The sequence below is a fragment of the Camellia sinensis genome, chromosome 7 (assembly GCF_055761805.1).
Source record: "Camellia sinensis isolate YWXY chromosome 7, ASM5576180v1, whole genome shotgun sequence".
NCBI lineage: Eukaryota > Viridiplantae > Streptophyta > Magnoliopsida > Ericales > Theaceae > Camellia > Camellia sinensis.
Window position 1 is genome coordinate 126,246,817 of NC_138967.1, and position 26,053 is coordinate 126,272,869.

At 38.1% G+C, this 26,053-nt stretch overlaps 1 pseudogene; it reads right to left on the reverse strand.

The window, feature by feature from the left end:
- Nucleotides 1-860: 860 nt before the first annotated feature.
- On the reverse strand, nt 861-17,984 carry LOC145789356 (aconitate hydratase 3, mitochondrial-like; annotated as a pseudogene).
- Nucleotides 17,985-26,053: the final 8,069 nt, after the last annotated feature.

The window sequence follows — 26,053 nt, forward strand, 5'->3', positions numbered from 1 at the left end:
ATCATGTTGCCTTGTGAAGTGCATGTTTCATGTGAGAATGACATTATGCAAGCTTGCCTAGTAGCACCCAACACAAGCTTAGAATGGCATCTTGCACGTGCCTATAAGTTTAACCCAGGACTCCAAGGAATCTCAATAACTGGCTAACTTAACCATCCTCTTTTTTTTTTAGTCCAACTTACCCACCTTAATGTCCAAAAACGTTTTGAGAAAATTCAAAAATGGGTCCATAATTCTATTTATAACTAATTATGGATCATTAGGATCCTTGTGGGAGGAGGCATGCATAGATAAAATGGACCAGATGGCGGAGACACCTTAGCTTGAGGAAATAGTCTCCTTGGGAGGAAAAATAAGGGGAATGATATAGCATGAGGCATATAGATTTTTTTTTCTCACAAATCAGGACTTAAGTAGGGTTTTATTTATTTTTTGATTGGCACCGAGGTGCTTGGATCAAAGCACCACTAATCCCCAGGTATACACAGGCCCTTGGCAAGGAGTTTTCCACAAGTACACCATGGTTAATTCAAGAGTTTTTTCCCAGTCCGATGGTCCCAAATTGTTAGTACCTAAGAAGTTTCAATTCCTGAACCGTGGAGGGAGCACACTCCCAAGACCCAAGGTCTTGCCACTAAGCCAACCCCTTGGGGTTGACTTAACTATTGGGTGTTTGGCATATTTCAAGACCTAAGACCACATGATTGGCCACCCTCGAAGCACTACAATTAGATGACAAAAATGCCTCCAAGGACAACTGAAGGGGCAAGTATCTAACTCAAAAACCAAATGAAGGCAAGTCCTTACTACCAAAGGGATTCAGCTTTCATTTTTTTCATTTGTTCCCACATTAAATCTCATCAGGAAATGATGAATAAATTCCTTGAAACACAAAACAATAAAAATAAAAAAAACCAACACCATTTGTTTTTGTTACTCACGGTCCCAGCAAGGGCATAAGCAACCACTAAAGGAGAAGAGGCAAGGTAGTTAGCTCTTGTCAATGGATGAACACAACCCTCAAAATTCTGGTTCCCAAAAAGAACAGCATGTAACGCCCTCAAATTAATAACATTAAGCCCATCAATCTAGACATGCATTAATATAAAAGATAACCGTCATTCTATTCATCAGAGTAATTCATTACAAAAAGTATTATATGTTAACAACAAAAGCAAATGCCTTACGGGCTTACACCTTTCCAAGTTAACACTTGGTCACAAAAAAAGAGTGCTAACTCAATTACACATTTAAGCCCTTGGCTTGAATTTACATGTAATACATCAAAAGGGAAAATAAGACAACAAAAGCCTGTCCGTCTCTAGCCTCCCAAGCTATGTCCTTCGAGGTGGCATGCTACCTGTACCTAAAAATGATATCCCATATAGGGTGAGCCACAGCCTAGTAGAAATACACTAAACCAGCTATGAACAATGACTGAAAGATTAGCAGTTGATAGATGGTCAACACAGATACATCCACTTATATCACATTTCGGTTTCATGACATTAAGTCCATGTTACATTTCACTTCTCATTTCCTTTTTCAACTTTGAGTTTGAAAACAAAGCTCAACACCTAACCAATCAACTTAATGAAATTAAGACTCATCTTTAAAACACTTTCGAAATTCATGATAGATACACATTTTGATGCTGTATCAATAACACATAAACCACTTCCATACTGTACGAACGATACGCATTTTGGTGCTGTATCAACACAACATAGAAATACTTCTATACTTTACAATTGATAACGATATACATTTTAGTGCTATATCAAATCAATTTAAATACTTCCATAATCAACACTTGATACACATTGTAGTGGTGTATCAATGTCACACAAAATCCGGTTTAGAGGTCCATCCCCTATCTTCCCCTAAACCGTGGAGTATATCCCCTATCTCCTCCCACACAACACATGTATATAAACATAGATCATATACAATCAATCAATACATAAAGTTAATGTATTATTCCAACCGCTATATTCGATAACATACTCAATCGATTAGTTTTAGTTTGCCTAATCACCATGCATTGTCTACAGCAATCAAGACTATCCTCCACCGATAGCCCAAAGCAGTTATTTCTAAACAGGAAATAAATGTATCAATGGATAAAACATCGACATTTAAATTTGGTGAACGATACATAATCCAACTACACCCTTTAACCCCATACACTCCCAATTCCAACGTTCTCAATCCAATTTCTCATTTCTCAAATCAATTTCACAAATTAATTCATCAATGTAGTTAGGGCATTATTCCCTCAAGTTACATAACAACCCTAAGGTTCCATTTTCATCCATAACCCATCAATATAACTCATTTCTCTATGCCAAACATGCATATAGGTTTAATAAAACTAAAACCCTAACTTTTGTAAATTTACACAAAAGGCCCAAGTTTTCTCAAAAATTACACAACATCTTCCAACATATCAAAATGCTAAAATTGAAAGACAAAGCTCATAAGGAGGAGTAGGGTATCCCTACCTCGAAGTTTGAGCTCAAGCGGAGATGAAGACCCAAAATCTAACGTGCTCCAAATCCCAAATTTTTCAGATTAAAACAAAGCTGTCAACCCACTCTATCTTTTTAACAAAGAACTTAGGATAGATTCACACTCTAGTTAGATGATACCTTAGAGAGAAGACAAGTATAGAGAGAGAGAGAGTCGGCTCTAGGGTTTTGAAAAAGAAGAGAATGAAAAATGCTAAGTGTAACCCGCTGCTGTCTACTGATATATAACAGGCTCGCTCGAGCGAAGACTTGGTCACTCGAGCGACCAGACACAAGAAACCCTCGCTCGAGCGAAGAAAGTCTCGCTCGAGCCAAAAACTCGAAGCTTCAGGTCTGCAACCCAGAAGCACGCTCGAGTGACAGAATGCTCGCTCGAGCGAGGGACTCGAAAACATACACCTCGCTCACTCGAGCGAAGCCACTCTGGCTCGACCCACTAGACACAGAAAAACTCAACTCTCGCTCGATCGAAGAAACCCTGGCTCGAGCGAATAACCAAAACAAGAAGCTCGCTCGAGCGACAAACTTCTCGCTTGAGCGAAGGTCCAGAATTCTGGGCAGCAACCTTTTGTTCCCAAACACAACTAACCTGTAACAAACCTGCCCAACACATCCTATAACTCAATTACGAAGTATAAAAGGATATAAACAAGATTTTTTACAACTACTAACATTCACGGAACCATGTCCGGATCACTGTACAGGAAGGGGTAAAACCTGGGATCGCTATAACCTCCCCCCTTTAAAGAATTTCGTCCCCGAAATTAAATACAAGTTTTCAAAAACAAGTTTTTCTCCATTTAAACAATGTTACATTTCAACATTCAATTACTCGACTCATTACCGGTCATCCCATCTCTTGTCAAGACGCATCTCACAATATGTAAAACAACATATATTTCAACTTGCATTATCATTATGCACTTTCCTTTCAATTTCAACAGTTGACAATAAACATGATTTCCATTTCCATATCATATTCAATAATCATGATATAATCTCATTTCTATAACACATTCAACATATGCAATGTTATATCAAACTTCTAATTCTAGGCAAGTTTTACAATACATCCGTAAACTCAAACATAAACCATGTTTCACAACCTAAGTTATATTCAATACACTTAGGTGCCGTTTGGTAACACTTATGTTTTCAGTTTTCTATTTATATTTACAAAAATTTAAAAAACTCAAATAAAAACTTGTTTGGTAAAATTTTTGATTTATAAATCAGTGGTCTCAGTTTATAAATTTGGCCAAAAAATGAAAACATAAAAAATGTGTTTCCGTTTTTAGTTTTCAGTTTTTTTTTTTTTTTACCACCCAACTCACCACCTGCCACCATTTTTCACTACCGTCTTCCACCACTACCACCCACCTCCCACCACCACCACCTATCACCACCACTCACCAGCCACCTGCCACCACCAGCCACCAGCCACCACCCACCTGCCACCCACTCGCCACCACTACCACCACCACCACCCACCACCCACCTGCCATCCACCCGCCACCACCTACCACCCACTACTACCATCCACCGCCCGTCACCACTACCCGCCACCTACTTGCCACGAGCACTCACCACCCACTTGCCACCACCATCCACCACTTGCCACCAACAGCCACCCACCACCACCAGCCACCTGCCATCCATACGCCACCACCACCCACCACCCACCACCCACCACCACCATCACCCACCCGCCACCCACCTGCCACCGCCACCCACTACCCACCACCACCCACTCGCTACCACCCACCACCTACCCGCCACCACCCACCACCACCCGCCACCACCACCACCCACTCACTACCATCCACCACCCGCCACTGTCATCCATCCACCCACCCGCCACCACCCACCACCACCAGCTACCCACCACTCACTGTCACCACTTTCCACCACCGTCTTCCGCCGCCACTTGCCACCACTTGTTATTTCTCATTCTTTTTTATATTTTTAAATTTTTTTAAACATTTTGTCAATTACCAAACGTGTTTGTAATTTATGTTTTTCTAAAAATAAACAAAAACCAGTTTATAAAATTTTTGTAAATTTAAACTGAAAACGTAAACGTTACCAGACACACTCTTAAGGTTCAATATTATAACAAAATATACAACATGTGCTCAAGCATCTACAAATAGATCCGGATATTTCTCTCGGACCTCCAACTCATGTTCCCAAGTGGCTTCCTCCATCCCGTGATGTTTCCACAAAACTTTTACCAAAGGGATGGTCTTGCCTCGCAAAACTTGATCCCGTCTATCCAAGACCCGAACAGGTCTCTCCTCATACGAGGCATCCTCATCTACCTCCAAGTCGGTCCAATCTAATACATGTGATGGATCCGGCTCATACTTTCGAAGCATACTCACATGGAACACGTCATGAACTCCGGACAACTGCGGCGGCAAAGCTAAACGATAGGCAACCTCGCCAATCCTCTCAAGGATCTCAAAAGGGCCAATAAACCGAGGGGACAACTTCTCACTCTTCCCAAACCTCATCAATCTCTGCCTTGGTGATATCTTTAGGAAGACATGATCACCCATCTCAAATACCAAAGGTCGCCTCCTACGGTCGGCATAAGATTTCTGACGACTCTGGGCTGTAACAAGCCTCCTACGGATAAGCTCGACTTTCTCCGTCGTTTCCCTCACCAACTCTGGACCCAACAAAGGTGTATCACCCACCTCGGCCCAACAAACTGGAGACCTACACGGTTGGTCATACAAGGCCTCAAACGGCGCCATACCGATACTAGACTGAAAGCTGTTGTTGTAGGCAAACTCCACCAAGGGCAAGTGCCTCTCCCACGTCCCACTAAAGTCAAGGACACAACCCTGAAGCATATCCTCAAGGATTTGAATAGTACGCTCGAACTGCCCGTCAGTCAGAGGATGATAAGCCGTACTAAAGGTCAATTTAGTACCCAAGGCACTCTGCAAACTCTGCCACAACCTGGCAGTAAAACGAGGATCTCTATCTAAGACGATCGTCACTGGGACCCCATACAACCTCACTATGTCCCGAATATACAAGTCGGCAAGATGATCTACTGAATCTCTCACGCGCATAGGAATGAAGTGCGCCGACTTAGTCAACCGGTCTATAACCACCCAAATGGCATCACTACCCCGCTGAGTCCTCGGAAGACCTACAATGAAGTCCATAGTGACATGCTCCCACTTCCACTCGGCAATAGGCAAGGGTTGTAACAAACCCGCTGGCCTCTGATGTTTGGCCTTCACTTGCTGACAAGTAAGGGACTTAGACACGAAAACTGCCACATCCCTCTTCATGCCTCTCCACCAAAACTGGCGACCCAAATCTTGATACATCTTAGTGCCTCCCGGATGCACCGTAAGGCGTGAATGGTGAAACTCTCGGAGTACCTCCTTTCGGCAAGCCTCTGACACAAACAAACGGTCTCGGTATCTCACACTCAGGTCAGGGTACACCATCAAACCCTTCTCAATCTTCCCACTGGAGATCTTCTCTCGGAGGGATTCTACCTCAAGATCACCTCTCTGTGCCTCTAACACCCGAGTCACAAGTGTAGGCTACGCAACAACAGAAAACAAGGCCGCAACCTCAACAGATTCGCCTAGAAGCAAATCAAACTCACCAAGAGCACCCAACATCTCCCACTCCCGGATGGCTATACAAGCTACATCACCTATGGATTTCCTGCTAAGGGCATCGGCCACCACATTGGCCTTCCCCGGATGATAATGCAACTCGAAATCGTAATCCTCAATAAACTCCATCCACCTCCTCTGCCTCAAGTTCAAGTCTTTCTGTGTAAATAGATATTTCAGACTCTTGTGATCCGAGAACACCTTGAATCTCTCACCATAAAGGTAGTGCCTCCAGATTTTCAAGGCAAAGATCACTGCTGCTAATTCTAGGTCATGCGTAGGGTAATTCTTCTCGTGTATTTTTAACTGACGTGAGCCATAGGCAACCACTTTCCCCTCTTGCATCAACACATAACCCAAACCCTCTCGTGAGGCGTCACAATAGACTGCATAACCCAACCCTCTCTCTGGAATAATCAAAACCGGGGCGGTGGTCAATCTAACCTTCAACTCTTGGAACGACTTTTCACAAGTCTCACTCCATACAAATTTAACTCCCTTCCTAGTCAATCTAGTCAACGGCGAAGCTAGTCTGGCGAAATCCCTCACAAACCGGTGGTAATACCCAGCTAATCCCAGAAAACTGCAGATCTCAAACACACTCTTAGGCTGTGCCCAATCTTGCACTGCCTCAGTCTTGGATGTATCAACAGACACCCCTTTTTCGGAAACCACGTGGCCTAAGAACTTGACTTCTCCTAGCCAGAACTCACACTTCCCAAACTTGGCATATAGCCTATGGGCTCTAAGTAACTCAAGCACCACTCTCAAGTGTCCCTCGTGCTTTTCCTCCGAAGATGAATAAATCAGAATGTTGTCCACGAAGACAACCACAAAACGATCCAAGAATTCCCGGAAGATCCAGTTCATCAAGTCCATAAAGACTGCCGGTGCATTGGTGAGCCCAAAAGGCATCACCAGAAACTCATAGTGGCCATACCGTGTGCGGAATGCTGTCTTCGGAATATCCTCCTCCCTCACCCTCAACTGGTGGTAACCCGATCTCAAGTCTATCTTAGAGAAACAATGGGAACCCTTCAACTGGTCAAACAAATCATCTATACGGGGCATAGGGTACTTATTCTTGACCGTAACCCGATTTAACTTCCGGTAGTCAATACAAAGTCTCAAGGCACCATATTTCTTTTTAGCAAAGAGGGCCGGTGCTCCCCACGGCGAAATACTAGGGCGAATAAAGCCCTTATCTAGCAATTCCTAAAGCTGAACCTTCAACTCAACCAACTTTGCTGGGGCAAAACGGTAAGGTGCCATAGAAATTGGCGACGTGCCGGGCACTAGATCAATAGAGAACTCAATCTCTCGATGAGGTGGCAAACTAACGAGATCCTCGGGAAAGATGTCCGAGTACTCACAGACCACTCTCGACAATACAGTCTGGGTCTCACCGCACTCACTACTCAAAAAGCTAGCAAGTAGACCACTAAGTTCACTTCGCCCTCGCGGATCATACACTGATGGCAACACACTACCAACCCGATCCCCTAAGAAATGGAAACACTCCCCGCTCAAGGTACATACTGTGACCCTCTGGCGGTAGCAATCGATAACAGCCCGGTATGACGATAGCCAGTCCATACCCAAAATGACATCAAAGCCCAACATAGGCATAACCACAAAAGGAAACGGAAGCCGTCGATCGGCGACTTCTATATCACAACCTCTAACACTTTGCTTCAAGATCAACTCACCCCCAACAGGCGATACTACACATATAGGAGATGCTAATTGTGCCAACTCCAATTCCAAAACAGATACAAATGCAGCAGATACAAAAGAATGAGACGCACCCGTATCAATCAAGATACTAGCAACCGAGTTGCAAAACAGAAAGGTACCTCTCACTACTGATGGAGCCGGTACTAGGTCCTGCGCGGTAACAGTATACACGCGCCCTATAGGCCCCTGATCCACTTGCTCACCTCTCGGAACATACGACTGCTGCACAGACTGGGATGACGAAGCTCCTGGATTGGCCCTCGAGGCCTGCACAGACTGAGCTGGCTGAAAACCCTGCGTCTGCCTAGAACCAGACGCGCCCGAAGTGGCACTCAACTGTGGACAAAACCTCTTCAGGTGCCCAGGCTAACCACACTAATAACAAGACAAGGGCTGGCCCCTGCCCTGACTCTGGCTCTGCGGTCTAGCTGAAGATGAAGCAGCTCTCTGACCTCCTCCCTTCTGTGGGCAAACCGAAGCCTTGTGGCCTAGCTGACCACACTTGTAACAGGTGAAATCCCCATGATTGCCTCTTCCTAAACCCGCACTCGGCACCGGAAAGGTTGATCTAGCAACACCCCCCTGAGACTGCTGAGGGTTAGCACTCCTCTGTCTCCTACCATCACCCTGACCATCATGGCTCTTCTTTGAGCCTCTCTGTCCCTCCTCTTCCTGTATCATGATCTCCATATGGGCTGCAGCATCAACCAAGCGCCCATAGTCTCGGATCATCGAACCTCCAACCCTCAACTTGAGGCCGCGCCTCAACCTCTTCTCGAACTCAATACAGCGGCGTTCCTCAGACGCCACAAGTTCAGGTGCGAACCTAGACAAGCTAGTAAAAGTAGCCTCATACTCGGCTACTGAAGAACTCAACTGCAAAAGCTGACAGAACTGGTCTCTCAGCTTCTTCCTGACTACTGGAGATAAGTACTTCTCTTGAAAGGCCTCCACAAAAGCCTCCCACGTGCCAGCAATATGGCCCCTCATGTATTTCTACCACTGACCCGCACCCCCTTTTAGCTGGAAGGATGCCAAGGTCACCTTCAACATTCCGTCCTCGATGCCAAGCATCTCGAACGTCTTACTCATTTGCTCTAGCCACTCGTCAGCCTTCAGTGGCTCTTTCGGATCCCTAATAAACTTGTCCGGGTTAGACCGGAAGAACTCTCTCTTCAAGAAGGAAGGCCCAGCATCAACAACCTGGGCCTGCATTGGAGCCTGAACTGGATTCTCAGCTCTGAGAATACCCATAGACTCCCTCAAAGCATCGGCTATTCCTCGGGCTAAGTCCCCCATAGCTTGCTGACCTGCTGGCTCAGCCACATTGGCCTGGCCAACCCCCTCCTGCTGTGCCGGAACATTATCCGGTAAAGGCATCTCCTGCCTACCACGCCTGCCACGTCTACCACCTCTTCCTCGTCCTGACATCCTAATAAAGGTAACGAAGAACATTAGCACAGTCATAAATGTGCCAAAACTAAACACTCACGTCCTAATACATGGACAACTGTAATTCACTCCACGTAAGCACATAAACACATAAGCACTTACGAATTTCATTTCCGGATAATGATAGTCCCGAGGTGTTACTAGAGTTCCGATTAGAAACAGCATTGATCAAGTGCTTTTCCAACAAGACTCACAGAAACCCAAGGATCCAATCAACATCCTAGAAACTAAATCCCATACCCACATAGTCACATAAGCCTGTTATCAAACAAACACATAATGTCACAAATAGGTCTCTAACAAGCGAGACAAACCCATTGTGATACTAATCATTTCCCACGTACCCAAAGTATTCGAACCCGGTACGCTCTGATACCAAGTTGTAACGCCCTCAAATTAATAACATTAAGCCCATCAATCTAGACATGCATTGATATAAAAGATAACCGTCATTCTATTCATCAGAGTAATTCATTACAAAAAGTATTACATGTTAACAACAAAAACAAATGCCCTACGGGCTTACAGTTTTCCAAGTTAACACTTGGTCACAAAAAGAGAGTGCTAACTCAATTACACATTTAAGCCCTTGGCTTGAATTTACATGTAATACATCAAAAAGGAAAATAAGACAACAAAAGTCTGTCCGTCTCTAGCCTCCCAAGCTATGTCCTTCGAGGTGGCATGCTACCTGTACCTAAAAATGATATCCCATATAGGGTGAGCCACAGCCCAGTAGAAATACACTAAACCAGCTATGACCAATAACTGAAAGATTAGCAGTTGATAGATGGTCAACACAGATACATCCACTTATATCACATTTCGGTTTCATGACATTAAGTCCATGTTACATTCACTTCTCATTTCCTTTTTCAACTTTGAGTTTGAAAACAAAGCTCAACACCTAACCAATCAACTTAATGAAATTAAGACTCATCTTTAAAACACTTTCGAAATTCATGATAGATACACATTTTGATGTTGTATCAATAACACATAAACCACTTCCATACTGTACGAACGATACGCATTTTGGTGTTGTATCAACACAACATAGAAACACTTCTATACTTCACAATTGATAACGATATACATTTTAGTGCTATATCAAATCAATTTAAACACTTCCATAATCAACACTTGATACACATTGTAGTGCTGTATCAATGTCACACAAAATCTGGTTTAGAGGTCCATCCCCTATCTTCCCCTAAACCGTGGAGTACATCCCGTATCTCCTCCCACACAACACATGTATATAAACATAGATCATATACAATCAATCAATACATAAAGTTAATGTATTATTCCAACCGCTATATTCGATAGCATACTCAATCGATTAGTTTTAGTTTGCCTAATCACCATGCATTGTCTACAACAATCAAGACTATCCTCCATCGATAGCCCAAAGCAGTTATTTCTAAACAGGAAATAAATGCATCAATGGATAAAACATCGACATTTAAATTTGGTGAACGATACATAATCCAACTACACCCTTTAACCCCATACACTCCCAATTCCAACGTTCTCAATCCAATTTCTCATTTCTCAAATCAATTTCACAAATTAATTCATCAATGTAGTTAGGGCATTATTCCCTCAAGTCACATAACAACCCTAAGGTTCCATTTTCATCCATAACCCATCAATATAACTCATTTCTCTATGCCAAACATGCATATAGGTTTAATAAAACTAAAGCCCTAACTTTTGTAAATTTACACAAAAGGCCCAAGTTTTCTCAAAAATTACACAACATCTTCCAACATATCAAAATGGTAAAATTGAAAGACAAAGCTCACAAGGAGGAGTAGGGTATCCCTACCTCGAAGTTTGAGCTCAAGCGAAGATGAAGACCCAAAATCCAACGTGCTCCAAATCCCAAATTTTTCAGATTAAAACAAAGCCGTCAACCCACTCTATCTTTTTAACAAAGAACTTAAGGTAGATTCACACTCTAGTTAGATGATACCTTAGAGAGAAGACAAGTATAGAGAAAGAGAGAGTCGGCTCTAGGGTTTTGAAAAAGAAGAGAATGAAAATTGTTAAGTGTAACCCACTGTTGTCTACTGATATATAACAGGCTCGCTCGAGCGAAGACTTGGTCGCTCGAGCGACCAGACACAAGAAACCCTCGCTCGAGCGAAGAAAGTCTCGCTCGAGCCAAAAACTCGAAGCTTCAGGTCTGCAACCCAGAAGCACGCTCGAGCGACAGAATGCTCGCTCGAGCGAGGAACTCAAAAACATACACCTCGCTCGCTCAAGCGAAGAAAACCTCGCTCGAGCGTAGAAACACAACTCTCAGGTCCAGAACCAGACGCAAACGCTCGCTCGAGCGAAGCCACTCTGGCTCGACCCACCAGACATAGAAAAACTCAACTCTCGCTCGATCAAAGAAACCCTGGCTCGAGCGAATAACCAAAACAAGAAGCTCGCTCGAGCGACAAACTTCTCGCTCGAGCAAAGGACCAGAATTCTGGGCAGCAACCTTTTGTTCCCAAACACAGCTAACCTGTAACAAACCTGCCCAACACATCCTATAACTCAATTACGAAGTATAAAAGGATATAAACAAGATTTTTTACAACTACTAACATCCGCGGAACCATGTCCAGATCACTGTTTAGCAAGGGGTAAAACCCGGGATCGCTATACAGCAGCTGCAATAATGTCTGCAGAAGCTGACCACAATTAAATTAGATGGATTTGACAGTTAACTTGATAATCCTATAAGTGAGAAGCAAACAATGACTATGCTCAATTTTATTTACACAAGTCACAGACACTTAGAAAAATCTATAACAATATCATTTTTTGATATTGCAGAAGCAACTGATTCATCCAAATCCCCTAAATTTCCAATACAAGTTGTGCAGCCATATCCAACAATATGGAAGCCCTGCTCATTTAAATACTTCTGCAGCCCACTGCACAACAGGGACAGAAAAATATCAGTGTTACATTAGATAGCTATTAAACTTAATCTGCAAAAAAATTACGAGGAATACCTTTGAAGTAAATATTTTGTAACAACCCCAGAACCTGGGGCAAGACTAGTTTTTATCCACGACTTGAACTGGGAAATTATCATTTAAGCAAATGTAAGAATCAAATATTGGAGCCCTTGACAGCATCTCCTGGCTTGGTAAAAATCAATCAGAGTTGACCGTGAAATATTTGGGGAATAAATAACAAACAAACAAACACTAGAACAAAGATTAAAGGTCATTATAGCACAGTTAACCTGCAGACCCGGTTCACAAGCCTTTTTTGCAACTAGGCCAGCCCCCAGCATAACACTAGGGTTTGATGTGTTTATGCAGCTCGTGAATAGCAGCAATGACAACACTGCCGTGATTAAGCTATGCAGGCTGTCCATTGAACGAAAACTTTACCACTTTGTTCTGTACCTCTTTTGGTATAGCAAAGCCCTACATCATAATTAAACATTACAAATACTAGCAATCAAAGGCTATACACGATGGCAACACCACCAAAACACAATATAACTTTCAATGTCCATTCAAGTTTATCCCATATTTCCTTGGTAATTAGAAAATATTCCTTTGATGTAGTCACACCTACTACACCAACAACGTACATTAACAGCATGTCTGATGTTCGTTACAATAAGAAAACATTTGCAATAAAAAAGCAAAGAAAAAAGCAAATTCAGTAAACTGATTCAAAATAAAACTGCTAGAATTATAATAAAGCAGATTAATCAGGCTATGACATCATAAGAAGTTCAATGCTCAAATGGCTTAACAGTTACATTGAACCCAACTTTGTTGTCAAGGCAAGAATGCCAGTCCATTTTCATTTCTTCCAAAGGAACCTGGTCATGTGGCCTGTCAATAAGAGTAAGTATGGTTAGATGTATGCTAACAAATAACAACATTTGCATTGTGTGCATGAGTTTGAAGAAGCACAGAGCACACACCTCTTTGGGCCAGAAATACAAGGTTCAACATCTGCAAGGTCTAGATGAGTATGCTTTTTCTAGCTGAGGTTGAAATTAGGGGAAGAAGATAATTATATCCAATTGAAACTTTAAAAAGCAAATTATCATATTGTAAAACAAAGAGTCTTGCCTCATTATAGTCAACAAACATGTTATTTGCATGTAAATATGCTTCAATCATTGCCACCTGAATTTCAACGCAAAAGAGTGTTACCTTGTGAAAATATATATCACAAGCACCAAGACAAGATAGACATCACTATTATCAATATCATTGTCCTTGGTTTCATCCACATTCAAACGAACACACATGAATGTTGAAAAGTACTCACAGTTTCCTCACTTCTTCCAGTCAATTTTAGATATTGCAAAGTAACATGATCTATGGGAAAGAACCCCATTGTTGCACCATACTCGGGAGACATATTAGCAATGGTAGCCCGGTTAGCTAACGAAATTTTCCCACACCCTCACCTACAAATAAGGACATACGAAAACATTAAAATCTACCATTGACAGAACCACGGAAGTTGAAAAGTACCAAGGCTTCAGTTTGATTACCATAGAACTCAACAAATTTGCCAACACCACCATGCTTACTTAGCATTTGGGTCACAGTCAAAACCAAGTCAGTAGCAGTGACACCATTGCATAATTTTCCAGACAACTCGAATCCAACCACACCAGGTAATACCATACTCATTGGCTGTCATTGAGTAAAATATAACATTAGAAACTGAAATGCAGGGGAATCTACTCAACGCATTAATTCCCAAAAGCATGCCCAAGAGTAGTGAAACAAATTCCATGGGAGAATCGCATGCAATTAAGACTTAATTTAAATAGTTTTTGGAGTCCTTAAATTAGATGGTTTGATTATAGCATACAAGTATAAGGGGAAAAAAAGCAAGGCCCTGGATAACAAAACTCAAAAGCATAAACAGCCTTGAGAGTGTCAGATGCTAAAGAAATGACTCATATGTGTAGGCATGTGAGCTAATACCTATGCTATATGGACTTGGATACAAGTGTTGGGTGCAAGTAGCATCAAACCTTCCTAAACCTAAATCTTAGGATATTAAGATATGTATATTAAAGTTGGGTATGGGTACGGGACATGTCTTGAATACTTGTATAAATTGCGTAATGTTAATATTCTTAGATAATATTATATAAATTTTTTAATTCTTACATGAAATTAAATAGAATTTAGGGAAAATATGAAATATGTTATATCCCTCATCCATGTGAAAGGCAACAAATATTTATTTACTAGCAAATGTTAGTTTCTTCTTCGAAAATCATATAAAATTAGAGGATCCAGGTGTCTAAATTAGGTACTGGTGTCAAATACACATTTCACACCAATACTCTTATCATATCCGGTGAACACGGATACTATGGAGAAATATAAGAGTCCAACATGTAAAACTGATTATATGTAGCATCGTCTTGACATTAGCCCAAACACATCTCAAGTTTTGAGGCTACCAACTGAGCCCATTCCTAACCCATCTATAAACCAATCATACGTGATTATTCCAGTACATATATGTTAAAAGCACATGAACACATACATAGAATTGCATCAAAATAAGTCCTTTACGCCAAAACTAGGTTGGTTTAGAAAATTTGTCCATTCCATTCCCATTAGAAGTGGTACAGATCAAGAAACAAATACACCAGTCCTATTGCCAATTTTCTGTCCTTAGAAAGTAATGATATAACTGATGGGAAATATGGTATTTAACTTAAGTCTCACTACATACAACACCTGAAGTGATAAATTAAGCATGTGTGGCCATATGCCACAATATTCCATAACCTTATGTCATAGAGATTGAGTTATACCTCGTTGAGTGCTTTGATAGCATTATGTAAAAGGAAATGCACATGCTTACGGTACTACCATAACCATCATAAACATAGTGGTTATGGTCAAAGAAAACAAATTCATCAATTTTCGATCCTAAGTATGGAGAAAACTTCACAATTCCGTCACTTCAATAACATTATTTACCTGGCCAAGCATTGCTGCCTCTGCTTCAATACCTCCAACTCCCCAGCCAGCAACTCCTAATCCATCAATCACAGTAGTATGGGAATCAGTTCCAACCACACTATCTGGATAGAGCATACCATCAAGGTTAAAAACAACACGTCCCAGATATTCAAGATTAACCTGATATGCCATAATGACAATCCAATTAATAAATTCAAATTATATACATGACGAAGAAAATGGTAAGACAATTGAAAATGAAAAGACAACTACAATTGCTACGCATCTCTTCGTAATATATATATATATATATATATATATATATATATATAATAAAAAAAAATTTAAACACAAAGCTTGAAATGAAAACCTTATACAGTGATTATACATAATTGCACATCAAACATATTGAGATAGATATGCAATTTAATATATTAAAGCTCTATAGATGAAGCTGCTCAGTCAAGCTCCCCTACCAGGTGCACAATACCAGAACCTGGAGGAACAACAAGCAAGTTTTGGAATGCATTTGACCCCCATTTGAGAAAAGAAAATCTCTCCTTGTTCCTTTGGAATTCAAGCTCCATATTTGCCTGTACTGAATTTTCTGATCTTGCAATATCAACTTGAACTGAATGATCAATTACAAGATCGATAGGAACCTGCATGCAGGACATTGCATAAACAGATCATTGAAAGGAAAACTGTATCAAAAAAAAGTAGGCCTAAAGAAAGGGAAAAGTTAGGGATCATGAAAATTTTTTCATGAAAATGATCATGAAAAATTTATGATCTTTGGATTATCTTGATTAGTGTGTGGTGCTTTATTCTAAGTGTAATCCAAGGGTCACAAAGCTTTCATGATTATTTTCATGAAAGGTTTTTCATGATACCTAGCATTGCTGCTAAAGAAATGCTAATGATATGGTAACATGACAGTTGAGGCATGGCTTGAAATGGAATGTATGCACCACATGAAGTTAAATTTTTTTAATAAGGTTCATTTATGGAGTTTTCCAGGACTAGGAAGGAAAAGGTTTAACTACAAACATTAACCCAGAAAATAATGTGATAAAAAAACATGGATGAAAGGATTTGCAGCCAAGTTGAATCTATAAGTTACTAGTCCCAATATTTAAAGTTCCTACTCAAATTGACAGAGCTGGACCTTTATTGGGATTGGGGGGGTGGAGTTGCATAGAGTTAATATCCAAAAGCAACTACCTCAGGAATCTAATTCTTGGAGGATAAAATAAATGCAGTAAATGAGAATGACACTCACCAAAGGATTGATCTTGTTAGAATCATTTCCAAGCTTGTTCATGGCGTCACACATACAAGCAAGGTCAACAACAGCTGGTACACCAGTAAAATCCTGGCACAAAAGAAGAGTTTTAGAAGTTGAATACATGTCTATTGACACAATGAAGAATAATAATGACGAAAACCTGCAGACGAACACGAGCAGGCTTGACGGGAATTTCAACTTGCTTCGGAGAAGCGTTTTTCCAATCAATTATCTTCTCAACATCTTCCTTAGTGACTTGGAAGTTGTCACAATTATGAATTGCTGATTCAAGAAGGATCCTAATAAAGTATGGCAGCATATCTGTTTATGCAAATAAAATAAAATAAAAAATATGTGTGTGATAAGTTATGGATACAACATAAACACAAAACCTTGTAAACTAGTAATGGTGAGAAGGATATTTCTACTAAAAGCATTTCAAAGGTTCAATTGTTGTATATAAAATTGATAAATATAAAACAATATTACTTGAGAATGAAAAATCATACCCGAAAAAAGTGGCTCAAGATTATACATGACAAAGTAGACCAGTCATGCAACATGACAACTGACTCGAGAATAAAAGGCATTCCTTTAATAACAAGTATTACAATCTTTTTTTTCTTTTGGGGGGTATATAGACTGTTTATATGGCATTCATGCAGTAATTTTTAGGGGAAAAAATAAATAATAAAAAAAAGATATAAGTTACAATTCCAGAACAAGCTCAAGATAATTACCAATCCTTGGATCATTCAAAGCGGGCAAGCTATAGAATTTTCCAAACTCTCCACCTCCTGGCTTGGGAAGACCAGTCAATATTCCTTTAAAAGCATGCTCGGATGCTGAACACATACAGATAAACAACAAAATTGCAAAAAATTAACTAGCCAACAAAAAAGGATTGCAAAATTTTACTATAAAATCGACATTAAGATTTATACTGTATAAATGATATCAAAATACTGTTGTAAATAGTTTGAATTAGCACATTTCATTTATTACAAAAATAGTTCTAGTACAGTTTTTAAATAAAGTAAAAAATTCACAATCTTCTAATACATAAGCAATGAACTAAGTACCATTTAAAAAAAAGAAGAAGAAAGAAATACAACTTCATAGAAACATAAGATTCTTTTAGTACCCATGGTGGCGATCCTTTGCTCGAAGTCAGAGTCGCCGGAGACTTCCAATCGACGCCGTGACTCCACCACGGAACAGAACGAAATGCGGAGGAGAAGCTGAAAGATCGACACTGATTGGTTATGGACGGTGATGAATGAGCACACGAAGAAGAACATGAGGCCGCAGCTGTAGAGAGAGAAGGAGAAGACCAATAGCAGGCCAACATGTCATTAGTATAATTCAATTTATTTATATATTATATGAATAAATTACACTCATAGCTAGGGTGATAAAACAACAATGATTAAGACCTTTTTTTTTTGGACCCTTACAACTCTTTTTGGATCTCAACCAATAATGTTGTGAGCTCCACACATACATCAATGATTGAGATCTGAAGAGGGTTATGGAGTTCCTTAAAAAGTATGTCTTTTTTTTTTGGTCAAATCAAAAAGTATTTATGTTTGATTTGATAATTTTAACAAGTTTTAAAATTTATTTAAGTTTGTTTTATTAAACTTTCGAGCCGATCTCAAACGAGTTTTTGTCGAGTTAAATTCAAGTAGTTGGTATTTTTATATAAATTTAGACTTATTGAACCGAGTCGAACGAACAATTGGCTGTTCAAATTTCGTTTTCGAACTTTAACAAGCTCCAAAATATGTTTAAATTTGGCTTATTTACTTAACAAACCAAGCTCAAACAAACATTTAACGAGTCGAGCACGAGTCGAACTTGAGTTATTTGATTCGTTTATCACCCGTAGTCATCTCTTTTGTGGTCCCAGAAAAGCAAATGTTTGAGATTTTTAGAAAGAATAAAATTTAATTTCAACCACAATGATAGAGGGGTGTTTGTTAAAATCTAAAAGAGGTGATTATAGTTTATTCTAAATTGAGAGTTTGAGTCAGGCTGTTTGATACAATTTCTGTTTTTAATTTATTAGGTTAAAACAATTTACATAAATTGATTATCAGAAAGTTAAGCGAAAGGTACTTTTAATTTTTACTTTAAATATATGACTTTGTTTTGTTGTACTTTATTCTACAGTCATATATTTTATATATGCAAATGTTAACAAGTATTCCTTATTGTTTGAAGTTGGAAAGTATATAAAAAGTGCCTTTAAAATATGTAAAAATGTTAAAAAGTATTATAACCTAATAAGTCCATAAAGTATTCTCATATTTCACCAAGTCCCATATATTTTGAGTTCTATACGAGGAGATTCTTTTTTTCCTAATTTATAATTTTTTGGGGACTATTATACCCTTTTATATTTTGTACGTATTTCACACAATTGTATTGTTCACGTTTCCATAGTTTTCTAGAAGCAATTTTGGTGATCATCAATTTTGTCAGGAATAGGTTAATACGTTTCGAATCTTTGTATGATAGCGTTTCGAATCTCTAATTTACACGTGGTGGCCAGAGAATATTATATTCCTTCATTTATTGCGGTGAAGTTTTTTTTTCTTCCATTGCTGCTTTGTGTTCGAAGCTCTATGTTTGTCAATTATTGCTTTATGTTTGAAGCTATGTGTTCCTCCATTGTTGTAGGTTGAAGCTTTGTTTCGTTACAGTCATACATTGTAGGAACATTATAAGTTGAGAATTGTTGGACGAAGGTTAGAAACTCAGTTTTCTGCCATAGTTGCGATTTCAACAAGAAATCAAAGGGAGAAAGAAGGATTTGAATCGAAGGGAGAAACAAGGATTTGAATCGAAGGGAAAGAGCATGATTCGAAGCTCGATTTTGTTACAGACTTGTTTTTCAAATGTGGGTTTAGTTTGATTTGAATTAGTGTAATGGTGGAATTATATATGTTGTTAATGATAGTAATAATGATGAAGATGAGGATGAGGATGTTGATAATGATTTTTTTATTTTTAGAGAGATTGAGATTTTTTAGATTTCTAGTTCTGTTGCTTCCATTGTTTCTGGTTTTTGTTAACATCATCACATCATTAATCAGTGTTAATGTTGACATTAATTTGTAATGAAAAATTGTCATTTGTCCATTAGTGTGAATATTCTAACACCTATATAATATTAAATGGTGTATATATTTTCACTGTGTTCATTACCATTATGCAATGGTGATGTTAAAATTCATATCACACTGTTGTATTCAGTCATATAACCACTAGCCACAATGTTTATTTGCATTTAAACATGATGTGAATATTCACAATGTGATAAATAGATGTGGAAATTCACATTAACTCTAGTATGTTTGTGGATAGATCATAAACCTAATTTATGTAAAATGTGAATATTCACATATGTAGTCAATCACAATAAAAATAGGACAAAATGTGTTTGGAAATAGGTATTAACATAAATTACGATGTGAACATTCACACAAACTTCAACATAAGAGAACAAATGTGAATGTTCACACTTTATATTGTTTGGAACATTGTGTTGGAGAAATTCTTCTTGAATTCTTCACTTGGTGGTCTTCGGGTCTTCAAAAATTGGCAATCAAAATTTCTATGTAAAACAAAAAATGGATGCTTCGAGTCACATTACTAAGTCACTTTCCTAAAGATAGATATTTGCATCCACCAAAAAGTATGCACGGGGTTTGTTACCCAAAAAGCAACCTAAGAGGGGGCACTACAAGAAATTGCACTTTTGGCGACTACTTTTGGCGACAACGTCAATTTTTCATAGGCAAAACTATATTTTTGGCGACACAGTGATCAATTTCGTTGGTAAAAGTAGACCTTTACCGACGCAATTTACAATCGTTGCTAAAAGAGTATAACATTCGCTAGGCGCCAAAATTATTGGTTGGCGTCAAAATTTCAAAAATTTTAGCTACGAGGCTTATTTTTTAGCAACACAATAAGCGTCGCTATTAGTGTGCTTACTTTTGGCAACGACTAGTTGGTGTGGGCAAAGAGTTAAACATTTAGCGACGATAACACTATTCGTTGGTAAAAACTTTGCTAGTGAAATCAGGTGATTTAGTGATTTGTGTTTTTATTATGACTTTTCAAAGAGTTTTAAATATTCTAGTTATTGAATTGTAAAATTAAAGTGATCATCGAATTAGATCACAAAATGAACCCATCAAGCCCAAACACACTCTTAAGTTGAGATGGCTAATTTGAGATAATCTAAACTTTCCAAAGAATGTTAGATTATCAATTTTAATATATTTGGTTTTATTTTCAGAAACCTGTTTCAGATTTTTTTTTCCTGAAAAACTTAAAAAAAATTTGGTGAAAAAATAAAAAAATACTTATTATTTTTGTATAATTTTATCTTTTAGGAGGTTATAAATAATTTAAAAATATATTTCTAATTTTTATAGTTTTCAAATTAGTTTTAATTTTTTTTAAAAATTAAAAATTATTTTATTTTTATTTTTGGTGATCTGTCTTTAAAAATTGAAGCGGTGATAAGTTACCTCTCAAAATTCTGTTTTTTTCTAGGAGGTAAAACCACCCGTTACTCTCAAAATTTTCTCTTTTAATTTTCACATTGCACAATTTATATTGTGAATGATATTTAAAATAAATAAATAAATAAATAAAAGCGCCAATGACCAAAAATGTATTACGAACTGTGGCTTCTAATTGTGTTCTAAAAGGAAGTTTTTTTTGGGTGAAAGGAAGTTAGAAAGCTGTAAATTAGATAACCTAGAAGAGAGGGAGAAGAGAGAAGGTTCGAAGAAGAGAGAAGGTTCGAAGGGGAGAGTGGTTCAACGGCGCCAGATTTCGAAGGGGAACTATCGACGGCGGCAGCGATCGACGGTTCGGCAAGACCGGTTCGGCGGCGAGATTGGTTCGGCGGCGAGATTGGTTCTTCTCTTCGATCTGTAAAAAATCTCAGGTATGTTCGGATTCCCCACCCCCCCTGCCTCTCTCTCTCTCTCTCACATTCATGTAAAGCACTATGTAAACATTTGGGGTTGTAGTCTCTTACGGTGGAGGATCAACAATTGACGATTGCGATATTTCATATGATCTCATGTTGTATAGGACAATTTCCGAGATTTTTGAATGACATAAGAATATGACTAGATACACTTGGGAATTCAATAGATTTCATATGCCTTGTGTAAGTGGATCCTAATCATGTTATGGACACAACACAATATGATCTCATCTTGTATAGGAACATCTGTGGGATTTTAGAGTCAAATAAGCATATGATTAGATCACGTGGGAAATTAAACATTGGGTTTCATATACCTTGATTAAGTAGATACTAGTCATGGATGTCTGAAAAGCATTAATTGTAACCATTTATACTAAATCGTAATGTCTGCTGTTGATTCATGAATAACTTTTTGAGATGTGTTACTTTGCAACCGAAGATCATGAATGTGTTTGTGCAGGACAGGGATTGTATAATTTTAGCGTATATTTATTAGAAATCTTGAATTAGAACAGATTAGATATGACTATTCAGTTAGGAAGGTTTATCTGGTGTTGGAATATAGTATGAAGTAAAGCTGAAAAGAGATAAGTTTTAGCAAAATGCAGTTGATGTCCAATTTCTAGTCTATAAAATTCAGAATAAGAGAGAAATGTGTGTAATATTCTGATTGCTTTTGGATTGGCTTATCAATCCAGGAAAATCATCCTTAACCATGTTCCATGACATAAAGTTGAAAAGAATATCAGTGTTTTCGGTTCAAGTCTACTGCAATACATGTTGCTATGGTTCCACAATGATATTGACTGACTTATATAGATTGTCCTGTATCGCTATATCATTAGTGAGAGAGATATTTTTGAAAATGTTGAATAATGAACTACAATTTGGATAACTTTTACTACATAATGTGTGATAAATGACAATGGGCTTGGAACCAAACATTGCCTAAAGTTTTTGAAGTCTATTGCTAATCGTTTCCATATCCTAAGATTGATTGACAACCACAAAAAGAATCAAAACCTGACATATTAAAGCTGCACTTGAATCAGCAAAGAACATAAAAAGAAAAGGAGAAGAAAGTAATAAAATTAAAAAGCTACTGTTGTCCTTGTATGCAATAATTGCTCTTACATTAGTCTGCCATAAATTCTTGAGAAAAAACATCAATATAGTTCAAAATGATGACACAATGTAACTTGTAAGGTGGATGTTTCTGGTCCTTGTACATAGGGTGGTTGCATCCAAGCATAAAAGTGAAGCCATGTGAGAAAACAAATATACCTTAATGCTTATCAATGTTCTAATTATCAATGTTCTAAAAATATCAAATTACATTTTTTTTTTGGGTGTCAAAATTAGTGGGTTAGTTAATTAGTTAGTAGTACGTTAAATTACTACTTATAAACATTCGATGCTTCACCATAAATTCAAACTCAGAATCTCCCCCAATTTATTTCTTAGAAATCAAGGAGTATAACCACTTGAATGTTTGGAAGAAAAATAAATAAATAAAACCCAAGGATCTCAACTACATAACCTAAACTTAAGTTCTGCATAAAACTATCAATTGATCCATATTAAAAATAGAAAAACAGTTTAGTCTTTAGCATAATTTGAACAAAGTGACAAATGTAAAGCAATAAATATATACATATTGTAAGTACATCTACAAAAGCATTTTGTTTATGCCCATTATTCAATATTCTACCTAAGTATGTAATGGGATAGGGGATGGGTAGTGGCAGAAGAAAGATCTGTCTTTAGGTCTGATGTGTGCACTACAAGAAATAAGGGTTTTTGCGGCGTTTTTTTAACGATGTTTTTTAAAACGTCATTTTTATTAATATTTAACGACGTTTAAAAACGTCGCATATTTTTTAAATTAAAACGACACAGTTTTGTGATTGAAGGCGTTTAAAAATGCCTCCAAATGCGGTAGGCCACACGCGCCTATTTTGAATCTGAGAATAAAGCCTTTGTAAGCCCTTAGGCCTTTAGACATAAACCAACATTGGATCCTCACGTCGCCTCTCTCAACCCTCTCTAAACCCTTATTTTGAATCTCACCTTCAAATCTCATAGATTCACCAATTTTGAAGCTCCACTACCACCACCATCTGCACCGGCGAGGTAGCGAGATTCACCGATTTCATAGATTCACCTAAATTGTATTATTGAAGTTATTTGGAGAATGAGAGTAGTTTATTTTGTGAATACGAAGCTGTGTAATTACATTTATGGTTTTATGATAGTTGTTAACTTCTATTAAGCTGTGAAATTACTTTCCAATTCCAATTCCAGTATGGTGTTCTAGCAACTTTAACTTTAACAACCTCATCAGCTCTATTTATTGGTCTAAGAGTAAGATGAGCTTTAGGCTTTTCTTGATTCCATTTAGTTAATTTGTTGGCTCTCTTGTTTTCCTTAATTTTCCCACAGTTCCTCTCTCATTTTCTCTCACTTTCTCGCCCCAGCAAATTCCGACGAACGGTCTCCAGCAAGAAAAGGTGAGTAGAACCCTAGTCTGGTTTTGTCAGTTACCTATACCATCAATATCCATATCGTTAGATATTTTTTTGAATATGCTGAACATGTTCATTTGTCATCAATGTGAAGGATAATTTTCCATTGTTGTTTTGTGGAGAAGAATCTTTATTGTATAACATGATTTTGAAATTTTAGGTGTTAAGTATTTTTTTTCTTAAAGTTAGATGACAACTGTTACAGTCAGCTTTCTTTTCCTTGTTTATCTGGAACATATGTCTTTCTCACTTATGCTTGGTGTCATTTCGATGTGTGGTGCTCATGCTTGTTAGATTGATGACTATGAAAAATAGAACTTATGTGCTCTTGATCTATGATATTAGGCTCACATTTTTCAAATCAATTAATTCTTTGGTAGTCAATTTTGTTTCAGATTATTGAACCTTAGCATGAATTATATAAATAAGTGGCGTGGTTTAAGATTTTGTAGATTTGTTTGTATTTCATTACTTTTGAGAAGAGGTGGTAATTGATTTGCAAGACAGCTTGGGAAACTGATATGTTCTTAGTAATTTTGTCACGGATTAGATAGCTCATACTATAGATGGTCTCATGACCTCAGAGTGACAATGCATGAGAGTATTTGGGTGTTTGCAATTAATTAATCTGTTTGGTAATGCTTTGTTTGAAGTTTTCCTTCCTCTTTCATGTTGGACCTTCTTTCTCATGGGTACTCAAGAGGAGTACGATGAAAACGTTGCTTAACTTGAAATAAATAAATAAAACCAGTTTTTAGTTATCAATATATATTTTGAGCATCTCCACTCACTTGAATGCTCATAATTAGTTCTTTATTTGAACGTAATAATTAATAAATTAGTGAATGAGAAGAAATATTTTGACATATAATTGGTGATATATAATTAGCGATCTTGAGAAAAACAGGGAGAAATTACAATTCAGCCTGTTTGATTAAAAATATTTACAAGTTTCTCACCTTTTGTGTAAAAAAATAGAGCAAGAGTTGCTCTCCCATAAATTTCTCACCTTTTGGTAATTTTGCAACCTTTTCGCCCCTTTTTTCTACTTTAGTGAGTTTACTTTACATATACACTAGGAAATTCTCACCTTTTGGTAATTTTGCAACCTTTTCGCTCCTTTTTTCTACTTTAGTGAGTTTACTTTACATATACACTAGGAAATTCTTATTTAATATTCCTATATACTTGTATAGGTGAGACTTGTTGAAATTCTAGTGAAAGAGTGTCAAAAAATTGGACTCATTGTAATTCCTCTCATTTTGAAACAAAGGTACATCACTTAGCTCATAATTTTAAAAATGTTGTTCCCACTTATTATGGATGAGATTTACATATAAAAATTCAGTATGGTTTCATAATTCACATGGTTGCTAATGTATTTGCATGGTGTGATGTGCGCATGAGCTTATGAATATGATTGCGTTTTGTGTACATTTGTTTCCTCGGTGTAGAGTGCGGTGGATAACGCGTTGGCAGATTCTGAGTGTTATGGGCTGGCCGGCTCAGATGTTCGAATGTCCTGTTTCATTAACAAGGTAATACCTTTCCTTAATGTGATTGAACATGTAGTTAGTCACCCATCAAATATATAAATATAGATGTGTGCATCCACATATATGTGGTTAGTTTGGTGGTCTGACAACTGAGCATGGAATCTGTAGGCTTTAGTAAATGTTGGTGGTGAACTTGCAAAGGTTGTCTCTGGTCGAGTTTCAACAGAAGTGGATGCTTGTCTTGCATATGACACACACAGCATTGTTAGGAAGGTATTGATTTCTTCCAGGTTTTTTAAGTTGAATGTAGGATGTTGGAACTTAAAAGGTTGATTAAATTTCAGTGAAGCTATGCAATCCAGTTTTTTCTAACAAATTT